The following is a 19,181-nucleotide window of genomic DNA, read 5'->3' as shown; positions in this document are numbered from 1 at the left end:
GGCAGCCCTCAGTCTCTCCATCTTCCCACCCCAGCCTCCAAGTAGCTGGGGTTGCAGACGTGCCCCCAGGTCTGGGTTAGCTGATAGTAAATTTTAAAGGATTCTTTTGTTGTTGTTTGGGCCTTTTGTTTTTCCTTAATAAAATCTTACTATAACAACAACAACAACAACAAGGGGTTGCAGAACATTTATTATGCAGGCTTTGCCTGCAGGCTGAGATCTCTTTTCCAGAAATCTCCAGTGGCTTCATCCATAAGTCTAACTCCTTCAGACCCCTCACTTCGGGTCTACAGCTGGCGTTTTACACAGCACCTACTTCTTCTCTCATTCTCACCCTCATGGTCCCGTGAGCCTGAGGGGTTCTGGCTAGGCCACACTCCTGTTGGCAGACTGTGGTTACTCACCGTGGAGGATTCCACATAAGAACAGGAAATTGAAACAAAGGGGAAATGAAATGAAAGGGAGTCAAGGAATTGTGGGTACAGAGGGAGTTGAGAACACAGTCTGAGTCCACAAGCTTCCCAGGAATCCCAGCATGGGAAGGAATACTCCTGGTTGCATTCCTCTCTGTCTTGTCTGTACTGGGTCCCTTGAGCTAGCATCTGCTTTCATATTCTAGCACTTTGTTCTGGGGACAGGGGCAAGCGGGTGGGAAGGCAGAATGGAATGGGACAGGAAGAGGAGAGGACCGAGTTATACTCAAAATGGAAGCTCATGGTCAGAAGGAAAGTGGCTTATTCAACTCCTAAAACCTTCACGAGCTCAGAGCAGTTATAATTAGTTTCTATCGTCCCAGTCTTGGAACCTGATCCAGCCTCTCTTCCCAGCATCTTCTTTAGATTGTGGCTGAATACCCAGAGTGATGGTTTCTGGGGATGCATGCCTCCAGCATGGGGCCCTCGGGTTCAGACTGGTGCTGTCTGCATAGCTGTTGGCAGTTTAAGAAATGCTCTCCCAGAAGAGTTTTCCAAATGTTCTTGTAGGACAAGCAGAATAGATATCAAGGAATTTATTTTATTTATTACTGAACAGGGAATGGCGGGGCTAGCTTTTTGGCGTCTTCCCCTTTTCCCAAGGAGTGGGTGGGTCTGTTGGAAAGTCAGCTGCCTTAAGTTCCGGAGTGAAAGGAGAGAGGAATGAGTCCTGTTTTCACAGAGGCAACTTTCAATAGAAGAAACTTTTCACAAGTTTGCACTCAAACTTGAACACGCCAAGAGCGCACAGGCAGCGGGCCGTATTTTTTTTTGTTCCCAGCTGCTTACCACCAGCCTCTAATTTTCAAAGGGTAGAGAATACAAAAAAAAAAAATCCTTTGCATAGACATAGAACTCTTCAGTTTAGAGAATTCTAATATAGCTCATTTGATTATCACAACACTGTGCAGATATTCGGCGTTAGATTCACCCTCATTGATGGGCTGTGGCAATTGAGATGCAGGGTGTCAAGGCCTCTGCCTAAGTTCATGTAGTTGGTGAATGATCCAGTGAGCATTAGGCTCACGCCTTCAGCTAATGAAGTCGGAAATCTTCCCGATATGCTGTCTTCCTGCCTGTCTACAGGCCTTTCTAATCCCAACTTAGACATCCTGAAGGCGACAAAAGAAATGTGTGGAGACAGCCTATTGCATGAACCAAGAATATTGTAGCGGAGGGAGAAGTGAAGAGCAGAGATTTTTGTGCGGAGACTGATCTAGGCGTGAATCTTGTCTCTGCCACTTACAGGTAGATAGCACTAGCTGCAGGACAGGTTAAAGTCTCTGGCTTCTCATCTGTGATAGGGTGGCATGATAATTAAGTGAGATGTTTTCCTGTGCATTGCTTAACATGAACTGTGCAATACAGGCGCTCATTGCTGCGCCGCGGTCCACCGTGCTAACATCAATCACTGCATCTGTTTTAATTAGAGGACACGAAAAAGATGGCATCATCTTGGTATTTTCTAAGATGGTGTCTGCATCTCACAGGTTTCAACACCACCTCTTTTTTTTTTTTTTTTTTTTTGGTTTTTTGAGAGAGGGTTTCTCTGTGGCTTTAGAGCCTGTCCTGGAACTAGCTCTTGTAGACCAGGCTGGTCTCGAACTCACAGAGATCCGCCTGCCTCTGCCTCCCGAGTGCTGGGATTAAAGGCGTGCGCCACCAGCGCCCGGCAACACCACCTCTTTTAATAAACTTTCCTATCCTGTTTCCTAAGAACAGCTGCCGGGTTTCTCCTCCTTCTAACTCTTCCTCCTCCTCATTATCATCATTATTATTTACACGGCACATTAAGAGGCATTTCAATGCTTGTTGCTGTCATCAGCCTTCTTGGTCATGAGGACAGAAATCCTGCAAGTGGGTGGTTACCGTACCTTTTCACCCAGCTGCTATCTTTTTATTGTGTGTTCACACCCTGTCTGGTCAAGGTTCTAAAGAAGCAAACTCGTCACCGAGGCCAGCAGATTAGAGCACTCAGCATTTCTCTCAGAGGAACCAATACCTCACTTCTCAAAGTACTCTTTCATCTCTGTCTAGCGTCCAGTCTCTGAGAGGAGTGTGGTGTCCAGGATCACGGTCTTAATTGAGGGGACTGTGGAATATTTTCTGGATTGGCCGCGTGGTCTTGGAGCATCAGAGACTATCAAATGAGGCGATGCAGACAGAACTGCTGGACTTCAAAAGACTGGACTGCAAGCTCCGAAGAGCTCCAGGCATTCAGAGTCTTTGAATCCCATTTCCTTAGTGGAATTCTTTTTTTTTTTTTCCCTGTGTAAGACAAATGGAGGGGTGGAAGTGTGAAGAACAATGTGGGGGAGGAAGGCACCTAGGGGCAGTTCTATGAAGCTGACGAGGTTGGTGGTGGATGGGAGACACAGCTAGACAAACTATAATGGAACAGAAGTTAGGAAAAGGCAAGTGAGACATCCAAAGTCCCTTATAAATGATGAATGGCTTTCTGTGGAACGTGGTAGGTATTAGGGGCTGAAGGGGTTAAAAAGAGGAGCTAGATGTTGTTCTTCATTTCAAAACAGCTTAGTATGAGGTGGCTTACAAATATGAAGAACTATACCTCATGGTTACGTCAATAGCCTACAGATACATGTTTGGCAACTTCCTCTAAATTCAGTTTTCACCATCTTTCATGTATGGCAAAACAAATCACACCAGTGTGCACAAAACCACATAGTAACGATAACAAGAGTACGCGTTTCTCTGTGAAGAACTAAGACCCCCCACTCTTCCTGGACAGCAATGGAGACAGTCTGCATTGTTTATTTTGTAGTGTGATGCCCAAGGCGCTTCTCTCACCTTTAACCTGGCTCCCCTCCTCCCCTGCATTGGCCAGTGAGTCTAAATTCCTAAACCATTCCCAGTACATTGTCTGGAGCCTGGTAAGTGGGAGGCAGGCTAATGAAATGCTATGCCTGGCAAAGACGAGGAAAACAATTACCCTGCTTTTTAGGAGTTCCCAGTCTGGTGGAGAAGGCATACGTGTGAGCAGACATGTTTACTATAAGCCCAATCTGATTTATACAACTGGAAAGAACCTCAAGGACTAGAATTCTTAAATGTCCCGTGCCATATGTCATTTAATAGTAACATCCACTCATACTCCCAAGCCCTTTAACTTGGCCCAGGCAATGGCTGCTGTACATGGAGGGCTCATCCGGCCACTACAACCCACTAATTATAGAAACTATGAGCATCTTCTTTTACATATGGTAAAGCTAAGGCACAGAGAGATTAAGAGGCTCATCCTAGGTCACACAGCTGATAAGTGAGAGAGGTAGAGTTGAACTGGGGAAGTCTAGCTCCACATCCAAAGAAACAAAAGGCGTTTGGGGCATCACTGTAACCTTTGGCTAGTTAGGTTTTGGAGTGCTATAATAAAGCATCATGACCAGAGCAACTTGGGAAGAAAAAGCTTTATTTCACCTTCTGGCCTATGTAAGTCACTGAAGGAAGCCAGAGTAAGGAACTCAGAGCAAGGACCTGGAGGCAGGAACTGCTATAGAGACAATGGAGGGGTGTTGCTTAGTGCATTTCTCCTCATGGCTTGCTCGACCTGTTTTCTTATACCACCCAGGACCAACAGCCCAGGGTTGGAACCGCACAAAATGAGCTGGACTCTCCTATATCAATCATCAGTCAAGAACATGTCCCACGGGTCAATCTGTTGGAGGCACTTTCTCAGCTGAGATGCCTCCTTCCAAATGACCTCTGGCTTGTGTTAAGTCAACGTAAAACTAACCAGTAACCTTGTGTTCTCGATGGCATTTTTTTTTCAAGACAGGGTTTCTCTGTCGCTCTGGATCCTGTCCTAGAACTAGCTCTTGTAGACCAGGCTGGCCTTGAACTCACAGAGATCCACCTGCTTCTGCCCCCCAAGTGCTGGGATTAACGTCATACGCCACCACTGTCCTGCTTCGATGGCATTTTTATAACCAGCATTGATTGCGTGTTCCTTCCAGCTTATCTCATTTAATTCCCATTGCAAGTGGATGCACGTTTCAGATGCTGATGGTACATCAGAGCAGCCCAGTAAAAATGTCTAAAATAGCATAGAGCGGTGGAACACAGCCAGAATGCCAGCTCGGTTGGCTGATTCCAAGCTCAAAGCTTTCCTTTGACCCACATTTCTTCTTACAGAAGCGCTGAGTTGCGATGGAATCTCAATAACTACAGAATTAGTATTTCTATTCCCTTTGCCTAAGAGCAGACAGGCCTATCACTCTCCTCCAGGAATGTGTCTGTGTCCACGATCTTGTGAGCTGGATCAAATGGCATAAATCAGATCCCCTACTACAGGAAGGTAGTGATGAGCAAGGGGCCCTGAAGGGAAAAGGTTACAGACAGACACCTGACAAGAGCCTCTTGCAGTTCCAAAGACCGCAACTGACTGCAGCTAGGGGCTTTAGACCCCCTCGTTCCATTACTCAAAACACAGGCCTCCCTGTCTTTGTGACTATCCAAAGAATCAGAAAGATTCTGACTGAGCATGCCCAACTATCTAACATATTTTAAAAACTGCTACAATTGCTCCAAGGGAAAAATAATTTAGGATAATTCTTAACTTCAACTGTCCTGGCCAAAGTCTATGTTAAGAGTGTCATTAAAATAACCATCGTAGCCAGGCAGTGGTAGTGCACTCCTTGAATCCCAGCACTCAGGAGGCAGAGGCAGGTGGATCTCTGCGAACCGGAGTCCAGTCTGGTCTACAAAGAGAGTTTCAGGACAGCCAGAGCTGTTACACAGAGAAACCCTGTCTCAAAGAAAACAAAACAAACAAACACAAAAGATAATCATCATAAAATCAGGAAAATAAAAATAGGTCACTATGAAGACTAGGGAACCACAGGGAGGAGACAGAGAGGCAGATGACCCTATGTACAGCCTTTCTAAGGAGGCTCTGGGGCCACTGCACGGCTCTCATCCGTCTCCTCGGACTTTGAGAACACTGGCTACAAGTTTATGCTGTTATCTACTGATGGGCAGGGAGTCATAAAAGCATTGTCTACCAGTGACTGTTGGGGTTCAGATCCAGCAAGTTTACAGACTTGACGTTTGATCTCACTTATCTTCACTTGTTTTTATCGCATTGCTGCAAAATTATCTCAAGAGCTGTTTTTTGCCCCCTTTCCTGTCTTAAGCAGTCACTCTGGGTCAAGGTTCCAATTCTCATTTCTGGATGCATAGGAAGAACACTTAGCTAGGTTGCCACTCACAATTTCAGTTCATAGGCAACTGAAGCAAACGCGAAACACTTTCTGTAAGAATCCAGAGGAAATGTCAGTATCTTCTGTCTCATGGTTTTGCTTTTTTAGGGTTTGAACACCGTGTCCCGTCTGCCATTCCCACTCTGTAATAAGGATACACAAGCCTGAATGTTGCCCCTGCCAAGTGGAAAAATCGCTAACCAGCATCCTAAATACTCACATTGCACCTAACTGTACAGGGAAGGGATGGGCTAGAAACTGGACCTTTGATTCTTTAAGCAATGGCTATACATCTGCATAAGAGACAGGCCTTGCTGGAGAACAGGCAGATGCTGTGGGAAGTATATGGTCAGTGGGAAGAGCCATCGACTGGTAGACATTAAAACATTATTGGAAGAACTGAGACAGGGACGGTCACTGGGGACGCGGGAGGTTTGTGGAGTCAAGAAGAGCAATGGGACAACAAGAAAGCATATGGTGGAACCGGTCTCCATGGCTGCAGCAGAAAGGTGTGGGGACAGGCTGTGAGATGTTGCCTCGCAGTCTTCTGAGAATGAGCAGACCTCTTAGATCAGCATGCCCTGGAAATAGAATTCCTCTAGCTAGATTTTCTGGAGAATCCAGGATTTCCCCCTACCCCTCACTCCTGCCACCCCTCATGGGTTCCACTGTTTTCTTCCTAAGGATTGTTTTGAAGCAAATCTCTCAGAGCTGTGGCGGTTGGGAATGGCTTGTCCTCTCTGCTACCTTGAGGTAATGGCTCTTTCCCCTTCAGCTGATAAAGCCCTCTCCTGCTGCTTCCTACTGCTGTCTTGTGAGTCACTTCTTTGTCAGTAATGACTTTGGTGGTTGGCTCACGGTCTTCCTGACAGCACCCTGGGAGAGGCTGGTACCCAAGATGACTAATTAATAACCTTAATAACCCTTGGCCTTCAGGCCCTTCATCTTTTCATTTTCAGTGACCTTAACCTCCACTGCAGCCATCCACCCTCAAGTCTGCCTTGAGCCTTGTCATCTATACCTGCACCACCATCAAGTCATCAAACTCAAACATCCCACAGATGAATTCACTGTTTACTTGGCCAAAGCCGCCTCTCCTTCAAGCCCCATGTCAGCGGATTCTGAAGCTACCAATTCACTCCTGGCTCCCTCTCTGGACTACTGAGCTTCTGATCATAAACTAGTTTCTGTTGTTTTTGCCTGTTACATTTCACAAGCATACTTTCACCCTTTTATCCCCTCCCCAGACTCTCATGTATGGGCCCCCAAGGTCTCTGGCCAGGATTCTGGAACTCAAGTTTCCTGAGCTGGTTCATGTCCACTCAACTTCATTCTCTGCATCTGTTCGGGAGCAAATCTCCTTTCTGCTCTTTCTTCCTTTCATACTAGAGGCCATTTCTCAGAATGCTGTTACCTGCCTCCTTGCCCCCTTGCAAGCTTGGTTCCCACTTATTATGCTTATTATAATGAGTGTTAATTGTTAACCTTGACAGAGTTTAGAATCACCTGGGAACTGGGCCTCCGAACATGTCTGTGGGGGAGATTATCTTGATTACGGTTTGAAGTGGGAGAACCAACACACTGTGGGTGGCACCAATCCCTAGGCAAGGGACCTTGGGCTATATAAGACTGGAGGAATTGAGCTGAACATTAGCTTTCATGCATTCATTTATCTCTTCTCCTGCAGATGCAATATGGCCAGCTGCTTTGAGCTTCTGATGTCTTGACCTCCCCACCGTGTTAAATTAACCTGGAACTGTGAAATAAAAAATAAAAACCTTTCTCTATTAAGTCACTTTTGTGAGAGTATGTTTTAAAATAATTTACAATAGGAGTAAGTCCACCCCTGATGCTGTCTGGAGCACCAGGACCCACAGGCTGGATGACCCAGGGCCCTAGGATAGAACCAAACATGACTGGAGGAATAGTTTCAATGTAATGACACCTAATGATATTCTGCTATACAGAAATGGAGGAGGAGTGGATTGGGAGGGTGGGAACACAGGGGGTAGGTTGTGTGAGGGTCTGGGAGGAAAGAAAGGAGAGGAAACTGTGACTGGGATGTAATACACACACACACACACACACACACACACACACACACACACACACACACACACACACATATATATATATATATATATATATATATATATATATATATAAAAAGAGACACCATCTGTCTCAGTTAGGGTTTTTATTGCTGTGAAGAGATACCATGACCACAGAAATTCTTAAGAGGAAACATTTACTTGGGGTGGCTCACTTACAGCTTCAGAGGTTCAGTCCATTATCATCATGGTGGGAGCATGATGGTGTGCAGGCAGTCAGTAGCTGACAGTCCTACATCTTGCGGGCAATGGGAAGTCAACTGGGATACAGGGTGGTATCCTGAGCATAGGAAACCTCAAGGCCTGCCCCAACAGTGACACACTTCCTCTAACAAGGCCATACCCACTCTAACAAAGCCACACCTTCTAATAGTCCACTCCCTATGAGATTATAGAGGGCCATTTATATTCAAATTACCACATTTCACTCCCTGGCCCCCATAAGATTGTAACAATATGTTACCATTATAACTATATGTAAAATGCATTTAGTCCAACTTCAAAATCACCCATAGTCTATAACAGTCTCAACAATGTTTAAAAGTCCAAAGTTCAAAATCTCTTCTGAGATTCATGTAACCTCTTAACTATACTCTCCAGTGAAACCAAATAAAAAAGCGAGCAGATCACATACTTCCAACATAGAATGGCACAGCATATACATTACCATTCCCAAATATAGGGAAGGGAGCAGAGTGAGGAAATACTGAGTCAAAGCTAGACTCAAACCCAGCTGGGCAAACGCCAAACTCTGCGTCTTTCTGTGTGATATCAAACAGCTCTTCAGATCTTCAACTCTGTTCAGCTTTGGTGACTGCAACACACGTCTTTATCCTGGACTGGTCCTATTCCCTGTTAGCAGCTCTCTTCAGCAGGTACCCCAGGACTCTGGCTTCTCTAACGTAATGAGTTCTTCAAGGCAATCCAGGCTTCAACTTCACAGCTTCATGCAATTGTGTCTCTACCCCTGACACGTGCCTGGCCTCAGCAGCTTTCCTTAATCTCAGGAGCAAATACCGTAATCCATTTCTTCTATCCTTAACTCCAGAACCATGTGGCTGAAGCTGCCAAGCTCTGTTGCTTACTGAACATGGACCCCGTGTTTAATTACATCTTCACCAGCTTTCTGCCCTTCGCTGCCTAAACTTAGATATCCTGAAACTCGCTCTGTAGACCAAGCTGGCCTCAGACTCAGAGATCCTCCAGCTTCTGCCTCCTTCAGCAAATCCTGCCGGCACGTGCCACCACACCCAGCTCTACACTTTTCTTTAGTTTCTTTCCATAAGTTGAAAATTTAGCTGGGTGGGATCTTAACCTGAGGTCACCACTCCCTTTAGAACATTTCTTAATCCATTTATCTCTTAGAACACAGGACTTCACTCCACTCCACTTCCTGGTGCTTTTTTTTCTCCTCAAAATTTGTATTTTGTAATTTACCCTACTCAGCTTGTTCCTTTTCATTATAAATCTTTATAAGTACATGGCAGAGTTTATACTAGATTGTTCTGAGATTTCTTCTGTCAGTGGAACTAATCCAAAACTCTTCATTTTTAGCCTCAAGCAGACTCTTTGGACAAGGGCAAAACCCAGTCCCTTTCTTCACCAAAATATGACAAGAACAATCTCTAGACAACATACTAAAATTCTTCTCTTCTTAAACCTTTTGAGTGATCCACCCATAGTTCAAATAACTCTTAGCATCATTGTCTTCCATGTTCCTACTAGTATGGCCCATTGAGCAGTGCTTAAAGCATTCCACTGCTTTCTAAACACAAAGCACGAAAGCCCAAAGTCCTCCAAACAAACACATGGTCAGGCCTCTTACAATAATACTCCAGTCCCTGGTACCAATTACTGTCTTAGTTGAGTTTCTATTGCTATGAAGAAACACCATGACCATGGCAACTTTTATAAAGAAAACGTTTAATTGGGGTAGCTTGCTTACAGTTTTAGAGGTTTAGTCCATTATCATCATGGTGGGAGTACGGTAGCATGCAGGAGGACAGTATCTGAGAGTCCTACATCTTGTAGGTGACAGGACATGGACTGAGACACTGGGAATTATGCTGAGCATAGGAAAACTCAAATCCCACCTGCACAGTGATACACTTCTTCCAACAAGGCCACACCCACTTCACCAAAGCCACACCTCCTAATATTGCCACTCCCTATGAGATTATGGGGGCCAATTACATTCCAGCTATCACACCATATATCCTCCAGATTTCAGACATCTCTCAATCTCCTTAGACTGGTATGTGTCTTCTGTTCAACTGCAATTGCTTGATAATGTGACCATCTCTAGAGCCGTGACTAACTTCCAGATCAGCTGTATGCTTGCTGGTTTTGTTTATGAAATGAATGAAGAAACAAAAGAAAAGTGATGGAAGGCAGAGACATTTTAAAAGCACAAGTGGTGGAATAAAGCAAATGCTTCCTACTGAAGGAAATAATAGCGGTATCATAGGCAGACCACGGGACTCCTGCAAGAGAAGGGGATAATTTTGAAAATGATCCTTATGGGCTGGGTGTACTGATTTGGGAACCGTGTAGACATGAGGAAAGAGTCCTGTAGAGACACAGACTCAAGACTTATACACGAAGAAGGCAGCGCGAAATCTGTTTATATCTATGACATCTTAAAATGTGGGCATATACTCAGAGAAAAGCAATACACAGAGGATGACTTACCAGCATATTCAGACCCAAACGAGCTTCCCTGATGGAGGAGTTCCCTCCTTAACTCCCTTCATACGTCTGCTGTGTCATATGTAAGAAGTGTCTGACGGTGTGGGGTACGGGATGATATTTTGACATACACATGCAATGTGCAGCAATCAAACGAGAGGATTGATATGCACATTACTTCAAAGGGGCGCCGCGTCTTGGTGTTGGCAAACTCTGCTCTGCTATCTGTTCCGATACATGCTTTTAATCATTGTTAATTACAGTCCACATAATCTTTTTATATTGAAGATCTGCTAGGATTGTTATTTTTTTCTCTCCCAACTACTCTTTCTCTCTTTTGAGCCTGTTTTTGTAACTCCAGCTGTTAATTACCTCATCGCACAACCATGCCATTTTGACCCCTGCTTGCTGTTTTCCTGCAATGAGATGCTTGTTTTTCAACAGGCTTCTACTGTTTTTCCACCCCAAAGACAATTTCTTTGATCGGCACGTTGACTGCCTGTAGATTCATCTACATTTTACCAGAAGGACTCTCGCTCACTGCCTTCCTCGTGAATTCTCCCACTTGATCTGACATTTTAAAAAATTCTATGCTCTGGATCATATTTTTCTCTGTTGCAACAGAATATTTGGGAGACCTTCAACATTTTGCATAAATACGCACATCCTGTAGCTCACTTGTCAATTTCAAAAGCTTCATGTCTGTTCACAGATAAAAGTCGAACACGCTGGCATTTCATGAGGGCTACGCTTTACCCCTAGAATTTCAGATCTGACTACATAATCCTAATAGAGGTAGAAAAGTTTGATTTAGAGAAGCCACAACTATTTTTCAGGGCTGAAATGGATCTGGCGGTGTTCTTTGCCAGGATTAACAGACCTTTTTATCTTTGAAGGCACTTATTCACAGTGATACCTATTCTAAACAAGCCCCATAGGTGGCATTTCTGGATTTGATGGTTTTGTGGTTCTCACAGAAACACTCTAAGACATTCGTGGTGAATTTGTTCAGCTAGCAGTAGCCCTACTGCTGAAGAATCAGACTGAACACCAGGTGAGACAGCCGTGCCAGTTGCGTCTGGTTCTCTCTACGCTCTAGGACCGATTATTTGTCTTCTGGGAAGTTATGAATTTCTCTGAGCATTCAAGTGTAGCCAAGCATAAACAATAGTTTACATATAATTTCAGGTGGCTCACAGATCCCATAAAACTCCAGCCATCGAACCCCTAATGATCCGTAGAGTCCAGGCTAATAAACACTAAAGATCAATTACTGATCAGTTATTGATGGGTGAGGGATTTCGCAGACCTCAGGATGCGAAGGAACAGCTGCCAGGAAAGTGTGCACCGCTGGGCAGTAGCTACACCACCCAGCAGGAGCTACCTAGCCTTGTGTAATCAAGCCCAGCATGGCTGAGTGCGCTTCCATCTCTCCTTCTGCAGGGCATCAAATTTTCTACTCATTTCTATTATGAGATTTCTATTTTACAGCATCAGATCTCTGATTTTTATGATTGAAGACAGCACAAAATAGCTCCTTTAAATAAAAAACAAATTGCCTTAAAATAAACCAGTTTTTTTTTAAGAGCAGGAAGAAGGGAGCCCCTGTGTTAAAAAGGTTTCCTTTTTTTTGCCGCTTTTCCCCCACAAACCCTAGCTCGTTGCTTTCTCTATATCACATACTCCCTAGACACCTACTGTCTTTTGTTAGGTCCCATCTCAAAGCTGGCATCTAAAAAATCTTCCATCGGCTCCAATCTTTCAAGTGTCTGGGATTTATCTCCCTCCATACCTCTCTGAACATATCTGATTTGTGAGCCCAAGACTGTTCGCCTGAATCCCGCCTGGCGGCCGGGCACGTTTGAATGTCTGGATCACCACTGTTCTACTCTTTTAAAACTCAAGGCAGTGTAATCTCCCTCTCCCAACAGTTTTTTGTTCAAAGCTCACTGATTTTTCAAAGTCATGTTTAAAGGAAAACTAGAACAACGTAGTAACCACTAACTACAAACGGCACTGTGATCTGTTTTGCCCATCTCACCCTGGGCCTCTATTAACATTTCAGGCATATGGAGGAGCTTTGTTGTCATAAAGCAATTAGAGATTTTTCTTCTCCCCTCCCTAAGGAGGATACTCCAAGACACCACCATGTCATAAATACACATTGTCAAGCCAGAGCTGTCACCTCGTCACTTCCCACGGTCACCATTCACATACTTTGTTCAGGTTGTCCTTTGACTGTTCTAGTGGCTCCCAGCTCTCCCATGATGCTCTCCTGATACCCCTTCCCATGTTATCCCAGGTACACCCCTCCTCCAGACAGTCAGGGGTCTTGTTTAGTACACTTGTTGGCTGACTTGCTTTTTTTTTTAATCACACTCCTGTGCTTCGGTTTGAGTCTGCAGTGGCCCCAACAGGCTCATGTTTTAAGTGCTTCTTAATCAGCTGATATTGGTATTTTAGGATGCTGCGAACTGTTAGGAGGTAGAGCCTAGCTGGTGGGTGTGAGCCATGGGAGCTAGGTCTTTGAAGGTTCTAATGAGTCCCTGATCCAGGACTTACTCTTTGGTTCTTGGTCCATGCTTTCCTGCAGCCTTGATCTCAGCCATTCCACGGTGTCTTCTCCACCTCAGTGAACTCAAACCTTTGAAACTGTGCGGACAAATACTATTTTCCCTTTGTTTCCTTCTGTGTTTTGGTAACCAGTAAACCACTATTACACTAAAACCTCCCTGAGGAAAGACGGTGGATATTATTGCTTATCATTTTGAGACATAAACTCCTTCCTCCAGGATTTCTAACGTGGGGTATATTCATTTCTCAAATTCTCAACTGTGTGGCTCAAATAGGAGCAGCCATTCTAAGCAATGTTTGACACAAGGACAATCCAATGTTTCAGTTGAAGATGTGAGTCTGGTGGCTGCTTAGGGCTGCATCTCCTTCCTGATAGAGGAAGCAAGTCTGAGAGACTGGCATGGAAGAAGCAGAAAAACTCCTGGAGACAGGTAAGATCCCGGCTGTCTGTGGTCGTTGCTTGCACTTTGCTTCTCAGGCTTTCAAGGCAAAGCCTCTCTTTGAAGTGACGTCAAAGTTGAGCTTCTGCCATGCACAACCAACAAATCTCAAAAATCACCTCCCATCTTATTCATGTCCCTATAGCTAGTAGTGGATTCTGGACTTGGCATCCAATATGGGCTCCATAAATCTAACTATCTTCAGTTTAAAGCCTGGAGTGACATTTGTCATCATGGGACTCAGGGGTGAGGTGACTGCACACATGCTACACCGTCACAGTTGTACGAGGGTCCCATGGGAGTTCGCGCTGTTTCGTGAAGTAGTGGCTGTAGGCATTCTGACCAGCTATCTACTTGAGTCTGAGTTTGTTCTGTTGGTATTAGGTCAACAACTATCCTGTAGAAGTGTTAGCGATTTCTAACAGCTGTGAATAATTAGCTCTCCCCAGGCACAATCTTGAAAGACCACATACTTACCAATAACAGTCTACTTGGTCACCTGGTTGGTTTCCTAGTTGCATGCTGCATAAAACATCATCAGCTGTAAGAGATGAAATAACTGACTTAGGCAGTGGTGGTTCCTGCCTTAAGTCCCAGAACTCCGCAGGAGGATCTCTGTGAGTTCGAGGCCAGCCTGGTCTACAAAGCAAGTTCTAGGATAGGCTCCAGAGCTACAGAGAAACCTTGTCTTGGAAAATGAGAGAGAGAGAGAAAGAGAGATAGAGAGAGAGAGAGAGAGAGAGAGAGAGAGAGAGAGAGAGAGAGAGGAAATAACTTATGTGGACACTGATAACCAACCAGGTTGCCTTGAGAAAATACTACTACTCCTTTGGGCCCTGCTTTCCCCATTTGCCAGCTGGAAAAAGCACATCTTACATACTTTCCAATACTTCTGAGATATTGGGATGGGGGAAAAGCCCAGCAGCACTTTATCCTTAGCTACGCTTTCCTGGAGAGTCATGTTAGGCTTGTCCCTAAACAAACAGGGCCACTGAAAAGCTGACAGGTTCACTTTGATAAATACACGGCCTCAGGCAGGGTCACTCCTGCAAGAACTGCCCTGATGTGCGTTATGAAGGAGCTGAGGTGAGCCTCCCCAGGTCTGATATGCATTTTCCTCTCTGTTCTCTTGGTGCGTTTGTCAGTCCTAGTTTCCTGACCCTGTCGTCACCACCACAGCTCTGAAAAGGTCTCCCAGCTCTGTATTTAATGATGAACATGGGTCTCAACAAAACAGCAGCCTACTGAATGGGAAAAGCTCTTCACCAACCTCACATCGGACAGAGGGCTGATCTCCAGAATATACAAAGAACTCAAGAAACTGGTTATCAAAAGAACAAATGATCCAATAAAAAGTGGGGTACATACATAAACAGAGAACTCTCAACAGACGAATCTAAAATGACGGAAAGACACTTAAGGAAATGCTCAACATCCTTAGCCATCAGAGAAAGGCAAATCAAAACAACTTTGAGATTCCATCTTATACCTGTCAGAATGGCCAAGATCAAAAACACTGATGACAGCTTATGCTGGAGAGGAGTTGGGGTAAAGGGAACACTCCTGCACTGCTGGTGGGAGTGCAAACTGGTACAGCCCCTTTGAATATCAATACAGTGATCAGAAAATTAGGAATCAATCTACCTCATGACCCAGCAGTACTACTTTTGGGTATATACCCAAAGGATGCTTAATCATATCACGAGGACATGTGCTCAATTATGTTCATAGCAGCATTTTTTTTGTAATAGCCAGAACCTGGAAACAACCTAAATGCCCCTCGACCAAAGAATAAATAAAGAAAATGTTGTACATTTACACAGCAGAAAAAAATAACAACATCTTGAAATTTGCATGCAAATGGATGGATCTAGAAAACATCATATTGAGTGAGGTAACTCAGACCCAGAAAAACAAATATAATATGTACTTACTCATAAGCAGTTTTTAAACATAAAGCAAAGAAAACCAGCCTACAAATCATAATCCCAGAGAACCTAGACAACAATGAGGACACGAAGAGATACATACATGGATCTAATCTACATGGGAAGTAGAAAAAGATAAGATCTCCTGAGTAAATTGGGAGCATGGGGACCATGGGAGAGGATAGAAGGGGAGGGGGGAGGAAGGGAGGGGAGAGGAGAAAAATATATAGCTCAATATAAACAACAAAGAAAAATTAAAAAGAAATGAGTCTTTATGTCTTTATGACCTACACTCTCTGGCATGTTCCCTAATTAATGCACTGATTTTTGCAATACCCAGAATACCTTCGGAGAGCACAGCCATCCTGCGTGAAACCCAGGAAGGACAAAAGTGGGCTAGCATGGGCTACTTGTTTGAGAGGTCCTATCTAGTTCTGACTCTGCTTCCTTCCTTGTCCTTGAAACAAGTTCTTCCAGAAGCCTCTTAGTCTTTTAGACTTAAAAAAGATTTCCAAGCCGTTCCAGGTGCTCCCCTCCAGTAGAAAGCCATGCTAGGAAGACGGAGGTTTTGGAGACTTGGGTTCAAATCTCTCATCTGCTGTCACCTGCCTTTGGAAGCTAACATTTGGGAACAGTCTGTGGAATGGGAATAATAAAGCTTATATTGCCTCGCAAACATGATACCAATAGCCAGCTAACAGCTGTATACAGTAGGTGCCGAACAAATGCTGGTTTCCTTTCCCATCTCCCAGTCAGAAGACAGAAAGCATCCTGTAAGTGGGATCTCTCCTATTTTAGGAAGGAAATCACATGGACAATCTGGCTCCAGAAACGAATGTTTCCAGTGGAAACAATATGTTCTCCTTTATTTACGACGAGCAGAGACCCAATTCTGGGCTCTGCATTTCCTCGGTGACAAGACAAGAGAGGGCACAATTTGAGCTAAACTGCTTCCCAGAAGGGAGACACGGAGAGGGTGGGGCTCTGCGGAAGGCAGACCACGCCCCTTGGTGCTGGTGGAGGGGAGGGGCCTCAGCAAAGCCCCAGGGACTGGCAGCCTATGCTAGTGACAAAAGTAATTCCCATCTGCAGGAGCTTGCTGACATTTTCAAAGCACTTTCTCTCCTTTTATCTTCTTCCCCCTCACAATGTCCACGTGAGATGGGTGCTATCGCTCCCATCTGACAGACGGGAAATGAAGCCAGTGCAAGAGTATTGCAAATGACATGACGGGCTCTCATGAGCCCGACACGAAGTGGCATTTCTCTCTTAGCTCAGCAGGGTGACCTTGAACTAACTGCTTATCCTGTGGGTCTCAGTTTGCTTATTTGTAACCTTGTCTCAAAGCGCCCGTCCTTTGTCACGGGTACAAAGAATACAGGCTTTCGGGACCTAATTTGGAATCCCACTGCACCCTGTGCTAGCACGGTATGGGATTGGTAAACACGTCATTTCACAACTGCTCCTAGGACCCAGCGACCTTACGCCAGCACTCAGAACTTCCAGAAGTTCACTTAGGGCATCCTTGTCCTCAGGACCTTTATTGGAGACGGTTCCATGGTCCCTGGACCCCCTGAAGGGTCACGGGGTAAGGTCTGGCGACTAGGCTGAGAAACCACATGTCCTATAATGATCAGAGACCCTGTCAAGTCGACTGAGGCCAGACACATGAATCTCTGCCAGCTTCCTTTTCTGCCTCAGTTTCTACATCTGAAAAGAAGATGGCACTGAGTTCTGCCATGACCTTTGACCTTTTGAACTGTCATGTAGACCATGGCAACAGCTTCCTCCCTTCTCTACTTGTTACCTGCAGGCTCAGTAGCTGCATCTTTACTCCATTTGTAGAGTTTTATGGATAATCTGGCTGTCTGAGGTGAGGCTGTGTAGACTTGGGTGTGATGAAGCACACTTTTCATGTACAAGAGACTCAATGAAAGAGGGTGTGAGGAGGGGTGTTGGAGATGGGGGAAGGAAGAAGAGAAGGAGGGAGAGGGAAAGAAGGAGGGAGAGGGAGAGATGGAGGGGGAGGAAGAGAGAGGGAGAGAGATTGAGAGAGAGTGAAACAGAGGGAGAGAAGGAGAGAGGGAGGGAGGGAGGGAGGGAGGGAGGGAGGGAGAGGGAGGGAGAGAGATGGACAGAGAGGGGGAGGGGAGGGAGGGAGAAAAAGAGGGAGTGAGAGGGAGAGAGTGGGAAGGAAGAAGAGAGAGAGGAAGGAAGTGAGAGAGAGGAAGGGAGAGAGGAGAGAAAGACAGAGAGGGGGAGGGAGAGGGAGGGAGAAAGAGAGGGAGGGAGAGTGAGAGAAAAACAACCGGCAAGAAACCATTTTAGTTTCAGGGAAAGAAACAAAGGAAGGCACTACCAATGCCCCAGCTTCTGTCTTCAGCATCTCATGAGGCTTGCTCGCCTTCCTGAGTTCTGCAAGAAACCTTTTCAACTTAGGCATCCAACTTCTGTTTTTCCCTAAGCTCTTGGTTCTGTTTGTAAACAAGACAGTGACCAGGACAATATGTGCATGCTCTTTTTGTCTTGCCATTTGGACAGGTTTAATCATAGACGAAATCATGGTCACTGGCGTTTCTAATGGCATTCAAATTGTTGTGACACTCAGGCAAATTAAACATGCGACCCTGGCCATGAGTGACAAAGCTCTTCACTTCGGCATCAGGATGGCTGCTTTGCCATGCAAAGAGATGCCTTCAGCCACGTCCTCTAGCGTCTTCAAGTAGGGACAATGAAACATGGATTTCAGGGTCCAACTGTCTAGCCCTCCATCGTATACCCAGCCACTTTCTACTTGTGTGACGATTGAGCAAGGTCCTCCATCTCTGGACCTTGGTTTACTCATCTGTCAAATGGGGATGTTTAGGCAGCAGATCATAGGATTGCTGTGGAGTTGGGGGTAAAGGGCACGGTAAACCCTCCATCCACACCTCCCATTAAGTTCACATCACGATGAGATACTAATGGCAGGAGGAGGGGTGGTGAGTTGGGCTTTGATTCTTCAGTTTTCTCCATGTTTCTCCAACTCCATGTTGGGACGTTCAGAGAGAACTAAGTCTTTGAAAAGACTCAGGTCAGCAAAGAGATAATTAGAGACTTGGGGTAAAGGAGGCCAGCAGGCTGCCAAGGTTCCCTTTGGGAAAGTCGTTCAGAAAAGTGTAGAAAACCAAATACTGTCCTGAGATCAAGGTGACAGGGATGTGGTCTCAGACTAGAATAGAAACTCCTGCACTAGAAAAGGGAAGCTGGGACACAGTCCTGAAGAAATATGGGGAGGCCCAGAAGCTTAGGAGAGGCTGGGAAGGCTGATGGGAAGTGTGGGCAGGACCAGAGTCAGAACGGAACTCAGGAGAATCGCGATTGCAAAAACTTGATAAATTTAAATACCACCCTCTGATAATCTTTTTTTTTTTTAAATCCAGCTCTTTGATGCTGAATGAAATTCCAGCAGCACATCTCCATGCCTTCCAGCTCATCAGTACAAAGTTACTATAAATGATTCCGCATACCAAAAGCAGTTTAAAGTGTGTGGCTGCCCGGCGGACCATGTTGACTTCAGTCTGCTGACTCTCCCGTCAGGTTGTATGAGTATCAAGCCTGGCTCCACCAAAAGCTAACTTGGTGACTGTGAATACATTTCACAGCTGCTTTGTGTCTCACGTTCCTTGTCAGTGGAGAGAACAGAGTCATCGTCCAAGTCCCCAAATCAGGAAAGGGAAAATGAATCAACATCGACTAGACACTGGGA

The 19,181-nt window shown here is 45.1% G+C and overlaps 1 protein-coding gene and 1 long non-coding RNA gene across 10 annotated transcripts in view; one reads left to right on the top strand and one right to left on the bottom strand.

Annotated features, from left to right (window-relative positions):
• The window catches only part of LOC119818948, a 46,946-nt gene extending 39,459 nt beyond the window's left edge, over positions 1-7,487 (top strand). The window contains exons 3-4 of one of the 5 annotated variants that reach the window (XR_005286202.2): positions 2,511-4,216; positions 6,377-7,487. This is a non-coding gene — a long non-coding RNA (uncharacterized LOC119818948). Of the gene's footprint in view, positions 1-2,510 lie in introns of all 5 variants that reach the window. The other 4 variants (XR_005286204.1, XR_005286203.2, XR_005286201.2 and 1 more) reach the window with 4 other exon arrangements.
• The window catches only part of Slc8a3 (solute carrier family 8 member A3), a 129,388-nt gene that overhangs the window by 30,196 nt on the left and 80,011 nt on the right, over positions 1-19,181 (bottom strand). The window lies entirely within an intron of this gene.

The sequence above is a fragment of the Arvicola amphibius genome, chromosome 7 (genome assembly GCF_903992535.2).
Source record: "Arvicola amphibius chromosome 7, mArvAmp1.2, whole genome shotgun sequence".
NCBI classification, from domain to species: Eukaryota; Metazoa; Chordata; class Mammalia; order Rodentia; family Cricetidae; genus Arvicola; species Arvicola amphibius.
This window is presented reverse-complemented; position numbering and strand designations above follow the sequence as displayed.